Genomic DNA, 15,571 nt, shown 5'->3' with positions numbered 1-15,571 from the left:
TAGGGATCGAGAGGATTGATCATCAAAATGCCCATGAGTTTCTAGGCCAGCAGGGTGCTTTGTCTTTGTGTTTCCATTCATGCAACATGATGACTATGAAAAAGTTTTGAACTACATCAACAAATAAATATTTATGTTAATGTGCTCAAGTTGTAGAATTTTATGACAGATAGCTTGTATGAACTATATATGAAAAAGAGAACAGAAATCAGATGATGATTTTGTTTTGTCCCATTTCCCCTTTTTCCCTTGCAAAGTCCTCTTCTCTCACTCCCTCTGGGCTTACACTCAGTGGTCCCAGAACTGGTGTCACTGTGTTTCTGGTAGAGAGCAAGATCCCAGAATGGCATTGCTGCTGGGGGTGTGGTTACATGTATGAATCTGGCATAGAGGTAGGGCAAAAGGAGAGAATAAGAACCTGCAGAAAGAAGGCAAACTCTTGTCTTTTGTTGTTCATCACTTGTTAGTTCATTTTGCCAACTCTCTTTTTTTAAAGCGGTTTGTTTTACTTTATCTGTAGTGTAGTCATAGAAAATAAACTCCTTACTCGTGATGGGTAATTAAAAGTATTTCTTGGTTCTTTACTTTTGTGCTAGCCAGAGTGGTAGAAGTGACCCAGAGCTCCCTTGAATGAAAAGGAAGGAATTATAAGTTAGAGATAAACATCCTGACTCTGATTAGACCACTAACCCGAATCCAACCCAGGATCAAGAGTCTTACGAAGTTGTGTTTCAGTTTTATTTTCAAATACTGCGCCTTTGCCAGTCCCTGAGCTCGAGTCTTAGAGAAAAATCATAGAAAGTTAAGTGATTTTATGTTTCTTTGTCATTAAGCAAGTGGCAATTTGAAATGTATATAAACCCTGCTGGCTACTCCTAACACTTACATTTCCTTTAAAGAACATATGACATACAACAGAATGATTACTTTTAGAGGTCCTCTTTCCATAATATAGTAGCGTTTGCCTTTAGGTTCGGTATGACTTAGCTAACCCCATTAGGCTCCTTTTGAGACCTGTTCATTCAGGGTAAGAGAACATGATGGATTTAAGAGCACTAAATTGGACAGCTGCAGAGAGTGCCATGTCCTTGGAAGACTTCAGGTCTCTAAAAAATGTATTCAATAAATCTCTTTATAGTTTTGTACAACTTCCTATGAAGGGAGCCCAACTTGTTTATAAGATCCCTTTCCCAAAATTCTTCATTTGGAATATGATCCATTTAAACCATCAGCATGATTATCTAGTACTGGAAATTCTTAACACTATTTTTTCCTTGCATACAGATAGAGGAGATAATTAGTATTAGAGGTTCCTCTTGACTTCCTAAAAGTCTGACTTATATGAAGAGCATTGGCCATCAGTAGAGGAGAAAATATATTCTGTAAGAACTATAGAAACAATTCTACTCTTCTAGGAATAATTCCTGGGAGGAAGGCTTTGACAAGTAGTCCCCAAATTGGGCATTCTTTTGTATGTATTTATGCATTTGTTTGTTCTGGAGGACACCATTGTGGATGAGTTCATCTTGCCCACTCAGCCAGAAGGATGACAGCTGGGTCAGTGATCCAGGCAGCCATTCAGAGACCTGAGGGCTGTTTCTCATACATCTTTCAGGCACTAAGAGGAAATACAGTTCATTATAATTACTGTGCCTCCAGAGAGCAAGATAGATACAGTCTGCTTTTGCCTATCCAAATGAAATTTAAACATTTACAAATCACAAAGCCTTGTTAAGTTATGAGTAGGAAGTCACTGCAGAACTGTACCTGAGTAATGCGACAGGTCAGGACATGAATCAGTGAAAATGATACAGATATCTTAGTGCTGAAATTTCAGGTAGAAAGATGTGACATGGATACACAGCTATTGTGTAAATATATAGGTCTAGAGCCCTTAACAGTATGTTTGGTTTTAAAAAAAAAAATTACATATGCCCAGACTGAAACCTTGTAGGTGCATGATAGTAATAAGGATGTCTTATTCTCTACCTGACTACCCTAAAAAAAAAAAAAAAAAAAAAGCCTGTATGGGTTTATGCTTTAATTCCAACAAAACGTTTCTTATCTAACACATTCTCATTCTTTAAATTTTTCATTGGTCTTATATAAGCCATTAATTGCACTTGATATTCAATACCAAAAATTAAAAGTAGTGTGAACCTAAGAAAGGGAAGGTGCTTATTTCATGAAACCTAAGAGTTCGGTTATAAATTTTAAATCTGCAGAACTAGGTAGCATATGAGGTTTTTTTTTGTTTTGTTTCGTTTTTAACAGAATATATTCTTTTCTGTGTCTTTTGTCTAATGACATCTCAAAGACAGCCACCATTTGCATGAAAGTGTCTGCAGTTATTGTCAGATTGCAAAAATGTCCCTCTCTGGGTTTGGCCCAACAAATACAAATGAAGTATGATTACCACAATAGAAAATGCCACATTTTACTTTCTTTTAGTTTTTAATTACTTGAAGAGGTTTGAACAAATAATTTGCTTGTGAAAATAAGGTTTCTTGTGTAGTGTCATTTTGATTGAGAACAGACTGTCTGCCAACTAGAAATACCTAAGCCCCACCCAAGGGTAATCATCACTTTGCAGTTGACACAGTGTTTTACTGGAAAGATGATTATCTACTTCAGGGAACAGCCTTTTTAAAGTGTGGATTGTACATGGCCTTATGTACAGAAGTCCAACCATTTCAACAGCCTGCGATTTAAAAGAACTCAAGTAACATTATTAAATCAAGTGCAACTACCAAAGGCACTGGCTAGCATTTGGCAAACAGGGAGAGAAGTGGGCATTTCTAGCTTTGCAAAGACTTGGCTATTCCATTCAGGATAGAAACTTATAATCAATTTATAAATTTATAATGGGGGAGATTGTTATGGATATAGTTCCCCCCGTCCACACTACAAAACACAGAATCTGGGAGGAGAGCTTTTCAGATCTCTTAGAAATAATGAGATTTCCTGGGGATGGTTTCTTTAAAGCAAGGAAAGGGAAACTGGTTAGTATCCTCATGGATTGACTTTGGCAAGCTCAGGGGCCCTCGCTTGCCAGGGACCTTCAGCATTGCCTGCCTGTGCAGGCAGTTGCTGACTTCAGTGAGGAAATAAGATAATGCCTACAGCAGGGAAAGAACCAGCTCTTCTTTCTTTCTCCCTTCTTCCTCTGTTTCCACTCCCTTCTCCTTTCTCTACTTTCTCCGTTGCCAAGAAAAGCATGTGCATGAGGCAAGAATAAAGTAACTCTGTGACCGGGGTGAGAGTGGCCATTGTGGGTGTGGATATGTTAGGGAAAAAGAAGTTGTACAATACTAGTGTCCTAGAACCTTGCTACTTCCCCTTCAACCAGAAATATTCAGAATAAAACATCTGTTTTAATCCCTAAATAAAAAAGGTAATTGCTGTACTATGCAAAGTACCCAAACCCACCAAGAGGACACCTTCCACAATGGGTCCCAAGAAGAGCAACCTTGTGAGATATCAGCATGTAAGTTTGCATCTGTTAAACTCTTCTTCTGAGCTTAGTTTAGGTGATGGGACCCTGTGTCTCAATATCAGAAGATCTGGTCTTCATTTTACTTTCAACATATCTTGTGTTATTTTGATTGTGCTTACTTAAGACATCCTAAGTGTTGATAGTGGATTGAGCACTCTGCAGAGCACCTCTGTCCTTCCCCATCTGATGAGCTCATATGTTTGTTGGATCGCAGTTTGAAGACCTGACTTCATTTTGCCATTATGTGACCTGGGGTACATTTCTTTTGTGTCTATGTGATCAGTCACGTAGTGTCAAAGAGTTTTTAAGACATTCATCACCAACTCTTTGATTCTATGAAAATTAAGTAATATTGATTCCTCTCTTTGAAAATTAAATAATTCTATGGGGTTTTATTATGGGAAAGTCCTATCAGAGACAAATTTGTGAAGCTAAGGGGGACACAAAGGATCATGCGAATGGCCTAGAATTCCAAAGGTACTCCATGAGGCAGGAATTGATGCCAGATCTGGGTTTTGTTATCCAGATCACATGTTGCCCAGTATTCTTGGAATCAAAATTCCTTAACATCCAAGTTTCTAATGGTGGAATGTCAGGTCTGACAGGTGTGACTGGAAGAGGTCTTACCTGGAATTCCGGAAGACCTACAAAAAGACAGCTGCCTACTCCATCTAACTGAAGGGTGCAACCCTGCTTTGCAGTCCTGCTTTGCAAGATTATGGTAGAAATCGAAGCTCTTTTGTCTGCAGTGAAATCTGAATCACTGGAGAAAATGTCTTTGTCAAGAGGTGTCTGAGGACTCATCTTGGTGACCAATACTCATCTGTTTTGCAAATCCTGTTCAAACTAGAAGGTTGGGGAAGAGCTTATTACCATATTTCATGTTCTTCTTTTGAGTCAGCAAAAATTTGGGAACATTAGGTGCAACCTCCTTTCTCTAAGCATTATTTCAGGGAGATTGCTAATGTGATTATAGTGGTTACCTTTCTATTCCCATGTATACACCATGTTACACCCTGTGTGAAGACCTAAAAACAATCATACTAATAACATTTTATACAGTTGGAGTCATATTTTAAATGCTTTAGAGAATCTCACTGTTTAAGAGAATCTTGCTGAAAAACTTTTCTCAGGAAGGTAGAGGATTCCCTAATTCATCAGTTTTTCCATTTTAGATTTCCTTGTGTTGTATTTTGGTTAAAGGGAATTATTAATACTGCATAGACTCTACACCTACTCTGAATTTTACTCAGAGGATGACTCCAAGATACACAGTTTCTTATGTCAGACTGGAAGCATTTCTTTAGCAAATAATTTATGTGAAAGATTTTCTTGGTTTGTCCTCTTAGGATTTTATTTATTTGTTTATTTGACAGGCAGAGATCACAAGTAGGCAGAGAGGCAGGCAGAGAGAGAGAGAGAGGTGGAAAGCAGGCTCCCCGCTGAGCAGAGAGCCCGATCTCTGCTTGATCTCAGGTCCCTCGGATCATGACCTGAGCAGAGGCTTTAACCTACTGAGCCACCCAAGCATCCCAGTCTTTCCTCTTAGGAAGAAATAGTAGGTAATATTGGCAGCTATATACTATAGTGTAACTACAGAAACTTTGCAAAACTAAGAGAGATTACTCAGTGCAGTATCAGCACAAGGGCACAAGGGCGGGGGGGGGGGGGAGATTAGGGATTGGAATGTGGGGCTGTGGCTGGAGGATGAAAGGCTGGGAAAGGAGGACGGTTGGAAGGATCTTTGTCATGGGGAATCCAGTGAAGAGCAAGGGTGCATCTGGGCTGAAGGTCACAGCAGAACTGGAAACATGTATTTTCCATCTAAAATTGTAACCATCCTCTTTCATATTAATGTATATCCATAAGTGAAGTGATATTCTTTCTATTGATGAAAGAATGTTCTTCCAGCCAGCCAGTCTTGTGACCTTTGAGTCATCCTTGAGTCAAAGATGCATGGAATTTTAGAGCTGGATAAAGTCTTAAAAGATATATAATCCAAGCAAGACCACACAGTTCAAAGGAAAAACTGAATAGTTTTTACAAATTCAGTTTACAAGCAACACAGCCAGCCTTAATGCTTAGTTTCCTAAATCCCTACTGAATGTTTCTTCCACTGCTCTACCTGGCTCTTCCCTTTCTTTCATCTGTTCTTCAGCCAGATACCAAATCCTACCGACTCTTCTTTTGGAACTTTTCTTACCTCTGTATCTTTCCTTTGCGGATCAACCTAGTCTAGGCTCTGCTTACAGTTACTTCCTAAAAATGCTCCCTGTCTCTGGTCTCTCTGCTCTAGTCCATTGTACTCACCAGAATTATTTTAATCTTCCTCAGGCATTAATCCCATCATGTTTCTCAAGAACCCACTTGTTAAAATCTGACGACACGGGATAATAAAAAGGGATTAGATTTGGGGATCAGATAAATTTGGGTTCAAATCCTTGATCTACCCTTAAATTTAGGTGAGTTATTTAACTTCCCTGAAATTCATTTTCCTCATCAGTAAAATGGGAATTATAGGTATAAATAAAAATCATGAAAAATAGTGGTTATTTTAAGAATGGAATGGCCTCGGGTATATTACATTGCCCAGCAAATAAAAGATATTCAAAAATGTGAATTGCCATTCTAGAATTCTCACCTGTCTGCAGTGTGACTCCTACCTACCTTCAGTCTTGGCTTCCACTGTCCCACAGGACAAGCTTTTTGCCTTAGCCAGTGGGTGTGGTTCCTGAGCACGGTCTCGTTCCCTGGAGTTATCTCCACTTCCTGAAGAAGTTCATCTCCTTCGTTTGTACAAATCCTTCTGTTTCATGATAGCCTGTCTCCTAGGCTCTCATTCCTGTTTTCCAGGAAAAAAAGGCAGGGGGTATGGGGTGTTGTGTTCAAACAGAGGTGTAGGAAACCATCCAAAGTCTTCAGCTCTGAACTCCCAAACAGGCCTCTCTTGGGGCAGGGACCTTTGAACCCATGCTCACCTGGAGTGTTCCAGGTCACCGCCTCCACTGGTGCCCCCATGCTTGCTGCTGTGCTATGACAGACTCACTTCCCAGCCACTGGTGCTGTGTGACACTTGGGGCACTGTTTGCCCAGGTGACATCCTTTGATCCCCAACATGGTCCTCAGCACTGCTTTCCCATTGTGTCCCTTGCTCACAGTCCTATCTGATGACGCTAAATAATCCTGGGTGACTTTGGCCTTTGTGGATGACTTAAGAATACAACATATGCTCCTCAGATCTTCATGCTATCAGGTCTAGGTACATCAATGTATCTAAAGAAAAAGATGGTTCCAGGTGACACAACCCTGAATAATCTGTAAATGTCTCATCATCCTCTTGCTGAGGCTTTTGGTAACTGTTATTACACCACTTTTATTAGGCTTGCTTTCCTAGTTTGTCACAAACCCTTCTCCTTCCCTCCCATGGTTGTAAACTCTAGGGCTGAGCTGGGAGACTGGGAAGCACTTTCAGGGGCTCTGTTAACCATCTCATACAAATACCAGGGTATCTGAATTCATGGAAGGCAGTTTTCTCCTCCTAAGCCACATTCTCAGCCCACCTGGGATGTGTCAGGAAACTAGGACGTCCCTGGCCCCCGTTCTCCCCTTGTGAGTTACTTAAGCTCACTGTGCTTTTGATAATAACTCCCAAATCATGGAGGTCTTGCCCCCACAATCTAGTTCATCCACATAAAGTACTTCACACTACACATGGATGTGTACATTGTACCATGAACAAAGATTTCTTGCTGAGGAAGCAAGAAGGGACTAAAATCTAGCCATATGCTATTCCCTAAGCCTGAGCCTGGATATGGGACTGTGTCTGCCTAGAGGATGAAACAGGACCTTATGTATGTATGTATGTATGTATGTGTTTATAACTTAAAAAATTTTTTAAAGTATAATTGTCATACAATTTCATATTAGTTTCAGGTACACAACATGGTGGCTCCAGTGATGCCGTGCTCATCACTATAAATGTACTTACACACATACAACCGTCATTACAATATTACTGTTTTCCCTGTGCTGTTCTGTTCATCTCCATGATTTATTTATTCTGTAACTGGAAGTTCTTAACGTTTAATCCCCTTCCCTTATTTTACCCATCCCCCCACCCTTCCCCTCTGGCAACTACCAGCTTGTTCTCATAATATATTTATGAGTCCGTTTCCACTTCTTGTTTATTTGTATGTGTTTTGGTTTTTAGATTCTACATATGAGTGAAATCATATAGTCTTTGTCTTTCTGTGATTGACTGATTTCATTTAACACAATATTTTCTGCGTCATCCATGTTGTTGCAAATGGCAAGATCTCCTTCTTTTTGATGGACAAGTAATATTCCAGTGTGTATGTCTAGGTCTGTGTGTCTATACACAGCATATCTATGTCTGTTCATCTATCAGTGAATACTTGGATTACTTCTATATCTTAGCAACAGTAAGTGATGGTTCAATGAACATAAGAGCACATATTATCTTTTCAAGTTAGTGTTTTCATTTTCTTTGGAAAATACCTAGTAGGGAATTACTGAGTCATAGACATTTCTATTTTCAATTTATTTGAGCAACTTCCATACTGTTTTCCACAGTGGTTGCATCAATTTACATTCCTACCCACAGTGCAGGAGGGTTCCCTTTTCTCCATGTCCTCACCAACAGCTGTCATTTCTTTTCTTTTTGATACTAGTCTTTCTGACAGGTGTGAGGTCATATCTCATTGTAGTTTTGATTAGCATTTCCCTGGTGATGAGTGATGTTGAATATCTTTTCATGTGTCTACTGACCATCTATAGATTATCTTTGAAGAAGTTTCTCTTCAGGTCTTCTGCCCATTATTTTAGGCAGTCTTTTTATGTTGAATTATTTAAATTATTTAACACCTTATAAGATATATCATTTGCAAATATCTTCTTCCATTTAGTAGGTTGCCTTTTTGTTTCATTGGTGGTTTCCTTTACTGTGCAAAAGCTTTTATTTTTATATACTCTCAGTAGTTTATTTTTTATTTTGTTTCCTTTGCCTCAGGAAACTTATCCATAAATATGTTTCCAGGGGCAAGGTCTAAGAGATTACAGCCTATATTTTCTTTTAGTTCCATGGTTCCAGGTCTCACATTAGGTCTTTAATCTATTTGCATTTCTTTTGGGGGAAGTATCTTTAAATCTGTACAAGAGTACCATTACTTGTTAAGCCCTGTGCCCACCACCTGAGAGGCTTTTTCAAAGTTATTTTAAGATTCTGTATAGGCCAGTGCAGGCCATGGGTGGACTTAACACACGCCCATTAAATCCTAGTTACTATAACTATTACTGACACCAAATATTGACCATTCTCAGAGAATATCTCAGAACAAATTAATAAGATACTAAGTATGAACGGCTGTAAGTTGATGGAAACATTGAGCATGCAACCAAAGGAAGCCATTGTAATGTAATTAAACATTCTCTCATTGATCTTATTTGTATTGTTCATGTGTATATTGTTCATATATATATTATTCAGCAGAAATAATTCCTTGGTATAGTTGACCTTGTGCAAACCTTAAAAGCAGAAATCTTCCTTTAAAAGAAAGGCTCTGCCTTATTTTCACTTTGAAACATAATATGTCTGACTTAGTTATCCACCACGTTACATAGTATAGTCCTATAGGGCTCTTTGTAGAGTAAGGATGAGACATAGTACATATTTATTTTAGAGGTAGCATGATGTTTTATTTTATTCAGAGACAAACAAGGGGAGGGGGGAGTCCTTTCCTCCCCATTGTCAGTGCTGTACAATGAAATTCTCAGACATGACATCATCAGTTTCTGTTTTCACAATGAGAAATCTTAGTCTATAGAGCTGGTCTGGGGAGAATGAAGAGCATATGCAACCAGTAGCAGAAAAGGTGAGTTTAGCATTTAAAATTTTTAAACTCTACAGAGCTATTACTTTTTTTAAAAAAGTATCCAGTTGTAATAAACTCTGGGAACTGTAGAATCTTTTTGTGAGAACAAAGGGGTGCTTCAAGTGGTAGGTTTAAAAAAAAGCAAGGTATTCAGTGTGCTCTAACTTATAATAGGTGATTATAATAAAAATATGGAATACTGTATTCCCACATGAGGCTTTGTTTTAGCTTCAAAGAAATTAAAGTATCAAACAGATTTAAAGAAATGCCTAAAGTTAATTGTTTGTGAACATTTCTAGGTAAATGGTACCACTTTCAGAGTAGCTAAAGAAAAGAGATACAAATATTTGATCTTCAAAAAGTGCTGTAAGACATTCAGGGTAACATACACTTTCAGAGTCAAGGATTTGGGGAAACGTTGAGGGACTGACTACAAAGCTGCAAGACAGGTACAGATGAAGCACGCATCAGGGGATAGAGACTTCAAGTTTACTGTTCACAGTATGTACGTGACTTAAAGAATATGGACCCCCATTCTATGTGCATGCCGTTTGTGAAGAAAACTCAGGAAAGAAACACTAATATCAAGAGTATAAGTTCCTCCAAGTTATTGAACAACAGATGCCAATGCTTTCTGCAAATTGCACAAGGGTTTCTATTTACTGTATCCTAAGAGCATCACAGAAAGGCCACAGGTAGGTCACCTTTGGAAAATATCAGTACCTGTACCAGGAATGTATTTTTCATAAATACAGAGAAGAAAAATATTATATCAATGATATGTTAGTAATTAAAATATCCACCAGTAAAATATATCCACGTAATTCATAGAGCAATAAAGCATAGCCACAAACTAACATATGAATTAGATGTTCCATCTTACTCACTAAAGAGATGTAAGATTTAAGGACTTTTTTTTCCCTATGAAATAGGCTCCAGACTTCTTAAACCTGTCAAAGTTGGATGAAACTGCTGAAGCTATTGAGCCCAGCAAGCTGCATACACACCACTAGCAGGATTAAAATTCCACTCTGTCTCTCCGAAAGGCATTTCGTAGTATGTAAACATAGCTGTAACTCTAGTCCAGAAGGTTCATTTCTAGTAATTGGTCCTAAGAAAATATTCAGAACTAACAGAAGCGTGAAATGTACATATAACCGTTGTTCGTTACTGTGTTGTTTATAATGGCCAAATATCAAATCAAGTAAAATATCCATCTACAGTGAATTGTAAAAAATAAAATATAGTTTGTAATATAATACAATATGATGCAGACACTAAAACAAATCATGGTTTAAAGACTGTAGAAGAGAAACTTGTTCACTTCATAATGTGAACCCTTGGCAGGATACAAAGCTGAATGTAGGGGCGTCTGGGTGGCTCAGTGGGTTAAGCGTCTGCCTTTGGCCCAGGTCATGATTTCAGCATCCTGGGATCAAGGGCCATACCGGGCTCTCTGCTCAGCAGAGAGCCTGCTTCCCCCGCCCCCCCTGCTTATTTGTGATCTCAGTCTGTGAAATAACTAAATAAAAATATTAAAAAAAAAAACAAAACAAAACGCTAAATGTACATTAAGATTTTAAGCAGGCGAGTGGGGATATAATGCTTATGTCTGTCTCCATATGTATCTAGGAGGTCATGCTGTTAAGAGTTAACAGTGATTAGCTCTGCATGGTGGAATTAAAATTATTTTTTAATGGAGAAAACATGCAACTATCCTATATGTCCATTGAAATAGTATGAAATGTTCCTAATTTGGCAGTGAATGTATTTGCTTAAACACTTGTGACTACATCAACTGCTTGAGCTGAGGAAATGCAGTCACTATAGCTCTAAGCCACTTGAATGGATTTGAAGAAACATTGGTGACCTAATAAACAAAAAAGGTGTAGCGGGAACCAAAGTGGAAAATCAGGGTCCTAGACACAACCTTATAGCATGTCCTCTCTAATGGGACACATGAAGCCAACCTCAACCAAAAAACATTAAAAACTGTGGGAGGCTAACCCTGACTAAAAAGATTCGAATGTCTCACTACAGAGTCAGAAGCAGAAAATGAGGAGCCATGTTCTTCTTGACCTCTAGGTGAAAAGGAGAGCCATTTCTTTTTCCTCATTTGAGCACAACAGAACTCCCCTATACATCTGCCACGAATACACCTGCTTCAAACCACAGAAACTTCAAGAAGGTAATGGCTTAAGGTTTTATTTTCTTTGCAGAACATGTCCAGCAGCCCATGGTGGGTCTTGTAGCTCCACGGTCTCAAGTACCTGGGCTCCTTCTTCCCTTCTGGTTCAGTCATTTTAGCAGATGGCTCTCACCCTTGTTCTTCTTGCTCAGTGGTTGCAAGATGGCTCTATCCAAGCAGAAAGGGCAAAGGGAGACGGGAGAAGGGCAAGAGTCATGTGAAAGGAAGCTGCCACCTTCAAGAGCTTTCCCACATAGCAAGAAATATAAATCCTTATTGGTTAAGGATTACTGGATTTTCTGTTCTGCATTGCCACTAAATGCTTCTCTGATTACATAGTTGATGTCCAAAAGGGCCTTTCTGAGAATTCTCAACTAAGCCCTCCTGAGAGAACAGAGTCTAGCAAAGATTATGCAATATCATGTGGTTATTGCAAGGACTGTCCACTTTTTCTTTTTAACCTGGACTCTGCTTGGGGTTGAATGCTGGCTGTTACCCTTACTATTAAATGATTTTGGACAATTTTTTTGACTTATCTAGAAACTTCCTCATCTATAAAAATGGGAAACACAGTACTTCTACCTTACATGGTTTTTATGAGCCTTAAATGAAATTATGAATGTATCACATTCAGCTGATGTGCCGATTTAAATTATTGATAGCTGATTTATAAACTAATTTTAATAGTTATCCCAGTTCTCTATTCTGTAAGACACCCAGTGTTTAAGGAATCACAGGTATCCTGGTATTAAGCACAGAATGAAAAAAATCTATTTTGGTTTTCTATGAAAGAGTATTTTTAATACTTTATATTTGGAAGCTTCATCTTTTAAAATTCTGCCTCCTCCAAACCTTATTCACCTGGAAAATTGGTTTTGCCTTTCTCACCTTGAAAATAAATCTTGGTGTCCCCGTATTTCCATGTATCCATTTCTACCTCATCTTCTTTACCTTTAGCTATATTATTCAACAATAAATTATTTAGTCAACAATATTCATTGATCATCTATATTCAGCAAAGTTTTAAAGGAGCTAAGGGGAAAAAAAAAACTAGAAGCATTTTCATTCTTCCCTGAGAAAGAAACCAGAATTCAGTAGATGACTCTTCTATCAACAGAGGTTGGCAGTCTGACAGCTGACATTCCAGGAGTCTGACGATTTTGAGACCAGATAGTTTTATAATTTATAAATTTGTGGAATTTTAGAGTGATGTACATTGCATACACTATATATTGCATGTAGCTCATCAGAGATCTGGGGCATTGCCTTATAATTACCATATTACTACAGTAAAATATATTAATAGTCACCCTAAGAAGAATCAGTGCTATAAAAAGACTCACATTAATTGAAGTCAACTGTTGCTACTAAATAATTCAGACCAAGTGAGGTTTTGTCACCAAATGAGTCACAAAAATCTTTTCACTTTTTCAGGATTTTTGAATTTCAGAATTGAAGAAAAGGCATCGTAGACTTTCTGTGAAATGTCATGCAGTCTAGTTAGACAAACAAGCCTGAATGGCTTCTCTCTCAATAGCCTTTTGATTATATAAACGAATAAAAAAACAGACATGTATGTTCTCAGACCCCTTTCCAAACTGTAGAGAATAAACCAGAAAGATCTTTAGAGCTATTCAGTATTCTGTCCCGTGATTTCAAATTTCAACTTTGGAAAATCCCAGCTACCACAGCCTGTGCTTTTTTAGGAGGAGAATGTGTAAATAAATGGGACAGAGATCCTAGTATTAGTATTGTAGAAGAAGTCAAAGAAATATTTTTTCTTTCTTATTTATGGTTTTGAGATTGTGGCTTCTTTGAGTAGAGCAGTTGGCTGTGGAAGCCTGAAGTTCTTTTACATGAGAGATATGTGTCTATTCTAAGTCAGACTTAAGTAAGTAAAGCATTTGGGTAAAAATATGTGACATCGGACTTTTCCTGTGAGAATATCATAAAAGAGGGATAAAGCTTCATTGGCCATCTGAGAGGAAAGGGATATGGAATAAGGGAAGAAGGGAGCATTAAGAAAGACCCAGGGATACCAGTGATGTCTTCATAATCACCTTCAACCAACACAGTTGAAGGCAGGATCATCATGCTTTTGAAGGAGCATTCCTTCCACCCAACATAGTGAGTTATTACTAATGTTTCTGTCCCCTCACATACTCCCGGAAGTAGTTTTTCTACATTTCTGTAGTTATAGTTTTAATCCGGAATAATGAGGACCGCTGCACAAGTTCCCTCTGAAAGAGATCCAGTTGCACAGATAGAGCGATCCATTATTCCATCTATTAACTCTTAACTATATTAACCTTTTTCAAGGTCGTGACAAAAATAAATAAATAAAAAGAGCAGAATAAGTTCATGACCAGAGAATGTCAGTACTAGCTAGTGTCTTTCTCAGAATTTCCCAAATAGTACCTCTATAAATAGTCACCCTCTACCCAGCAGAATTTGATTTGGAAATTAACAGCTGCCTCAGTGAAGAATTTTAGCCCCACAGGAAAAAAAAGTTTATTAGAGAAGCAGCTGTTAATTGCACTACTGCACTTCCCAAATGTCAGACTGCTTCTGAACCACAAGAGACTGTTCTTTCTTGTATACAAAATGGCCATTCCAAAAGGAGAACATTACATCCTTAAGGTGACTTCAGTGTTGTTTTAAAATACAGTCTCATCATGTAAGTCAGTGGAACTACAAGGCCCAGCTCCCTGCTGCAGTGACTTGTCTTCAGTGCTCTCAGAGTACTAGTGCTAGGTTTCTTCTATTAGTGAATCCACACGCAGCACTTTCCTTTTCTTTCCTGCGGTTTTGCCCAGCCATGGAAGTGGAGACCGCACACGGGTCCTAAGTACTTCCTAAGCCATTACAAGTGTCTGGGTGAGAGGCTGCCTTTCTTTTACTGGTAGAAACTGTGGGAAAGCCATCACCACAAGGTTGCTATTCATTCTCTGTAGGGAATTCAACATTTAAATGTTTCAGTTTTATTGAAAATGTGTCTTTTTATTGAGAGATTTTAATTGCTTTTTAGAAGAGGTTGAATAAACCACTCAATTTTTGTTTGTGCGAATGATTCTTCTTTTTCTCTCTGCGCCTCAGAGTTTAGGGTTTGCTCCATTGTAAATTGCTATTCATATCAAATAATAAATGATGAAAAAATAGGAATGGGATACATTAATACACTTTCAATAAACATGTGGTGAGAATCTCTTATGTGGCTGATGCTGTTTTAAACTGTGGTATTATGGACATTGGGGAGGGTATGTGTTTTGGTGAGTGCTGTGAAGTGTGTAAACCTGGTGATTCACAGACCTGTACCCCTGGGGATAAAAATATATGTTTATAAAAAATAAAAAATTATATTAAACAAACAAAAAAAAAACTTGTGTTATGGTGAGATTAAGAGTCACTTATATAAATAAATAAAATCTTTAAAAAAAAAAAAACTTCTAGAGTTTTATGTCTAGTAAGAGAGCTAATCCACATTCATAAAAGGCTACAATGTAAAATTTTATGTAAGAAGTTTCAAAAAACAGGAATATAAGGAGGGTTTAGAGAAGTGACTGGCACAATAATGAAAGCAGTCAAGAAAAACGTGATGTATTTTGTCTCTTGTCAAATTGGAGCACTTTCTTTGTTCTCTGTGTAGTTCCTCTGCATCATAGGGACTAAAAGGCTGGGAGCAACATTTCCATGAAACCCTTGTTAGTTACATTTTGGGAAAGATTCTGTCAATGAGAGTCTTACACAGAACTTGGAGGCAAAGGATACACAAAACCATATTATTGTTCCTTTGACAGCAGTAATCCGATGTGTGAGCTACAGCATAGTTGAGGGCTTTTTGTGACTTTTGGCATTTTCCTACTTGCATGCTCAAGGTAGCTGTAAACATCGATGGCAATTTCCCATAGTTGTTTGAACTTTCTGATTCTGTGAATGTCAGTGGCAAACCTAAGAACTAGCAGAGGCTTCCCTGACCTTTGTTTTCAACAGTCCTTT

General features: G+C 38.1%; 1 long non-coding RNA gene across 6 annotated transcripts in view; it reads left to right on the top strand.

The window, feature by feature from the left end:
* LOC309862263 overlaps nucleotides 1-15,571 on the top strand; it is a 203,614-nt gene that overhangs the window by 165,528 nt on the left and 22,515 nt on the right. For 4 of the 6 annotated variants that reach the window (XR_014310387.1, XR_014310388.1, XR_014310390.1 and 1 more), the window contains 2 exons: nucleotides 11,428-11,575; nucleotides 13,010-13,197. This is a non-coding gene — a long non-coding RNA (uncharacterized lncRNA). Of the gene's footprint in view, nucleotides 1-10,319; nucleotides 10,444-11,427; nucleotides 11,576-13,009; nucleotides 13,198-15,571 lie in introns of those variants that run through there. The other 2 variants (XR_014310389.1, XR_014310386.1) reach the window with 2 other exon arrangements.

This window comes from Mustela nivalis (assembly GCF_964662115.1).
Source record: "Mustela nivalis genome assembly, chromosome: 3".
Classification (NCBI taxonomy): Eukaryota; Metazoa; Chordata; class Mammalia; order Carnivora; family Mustelidae; genus Mustela; species Mustela nivalis.
Note: the sequence above shows the minus strand (reverse complement) of the source record. Positions and strands in the feature narration are given on the sequence as shown.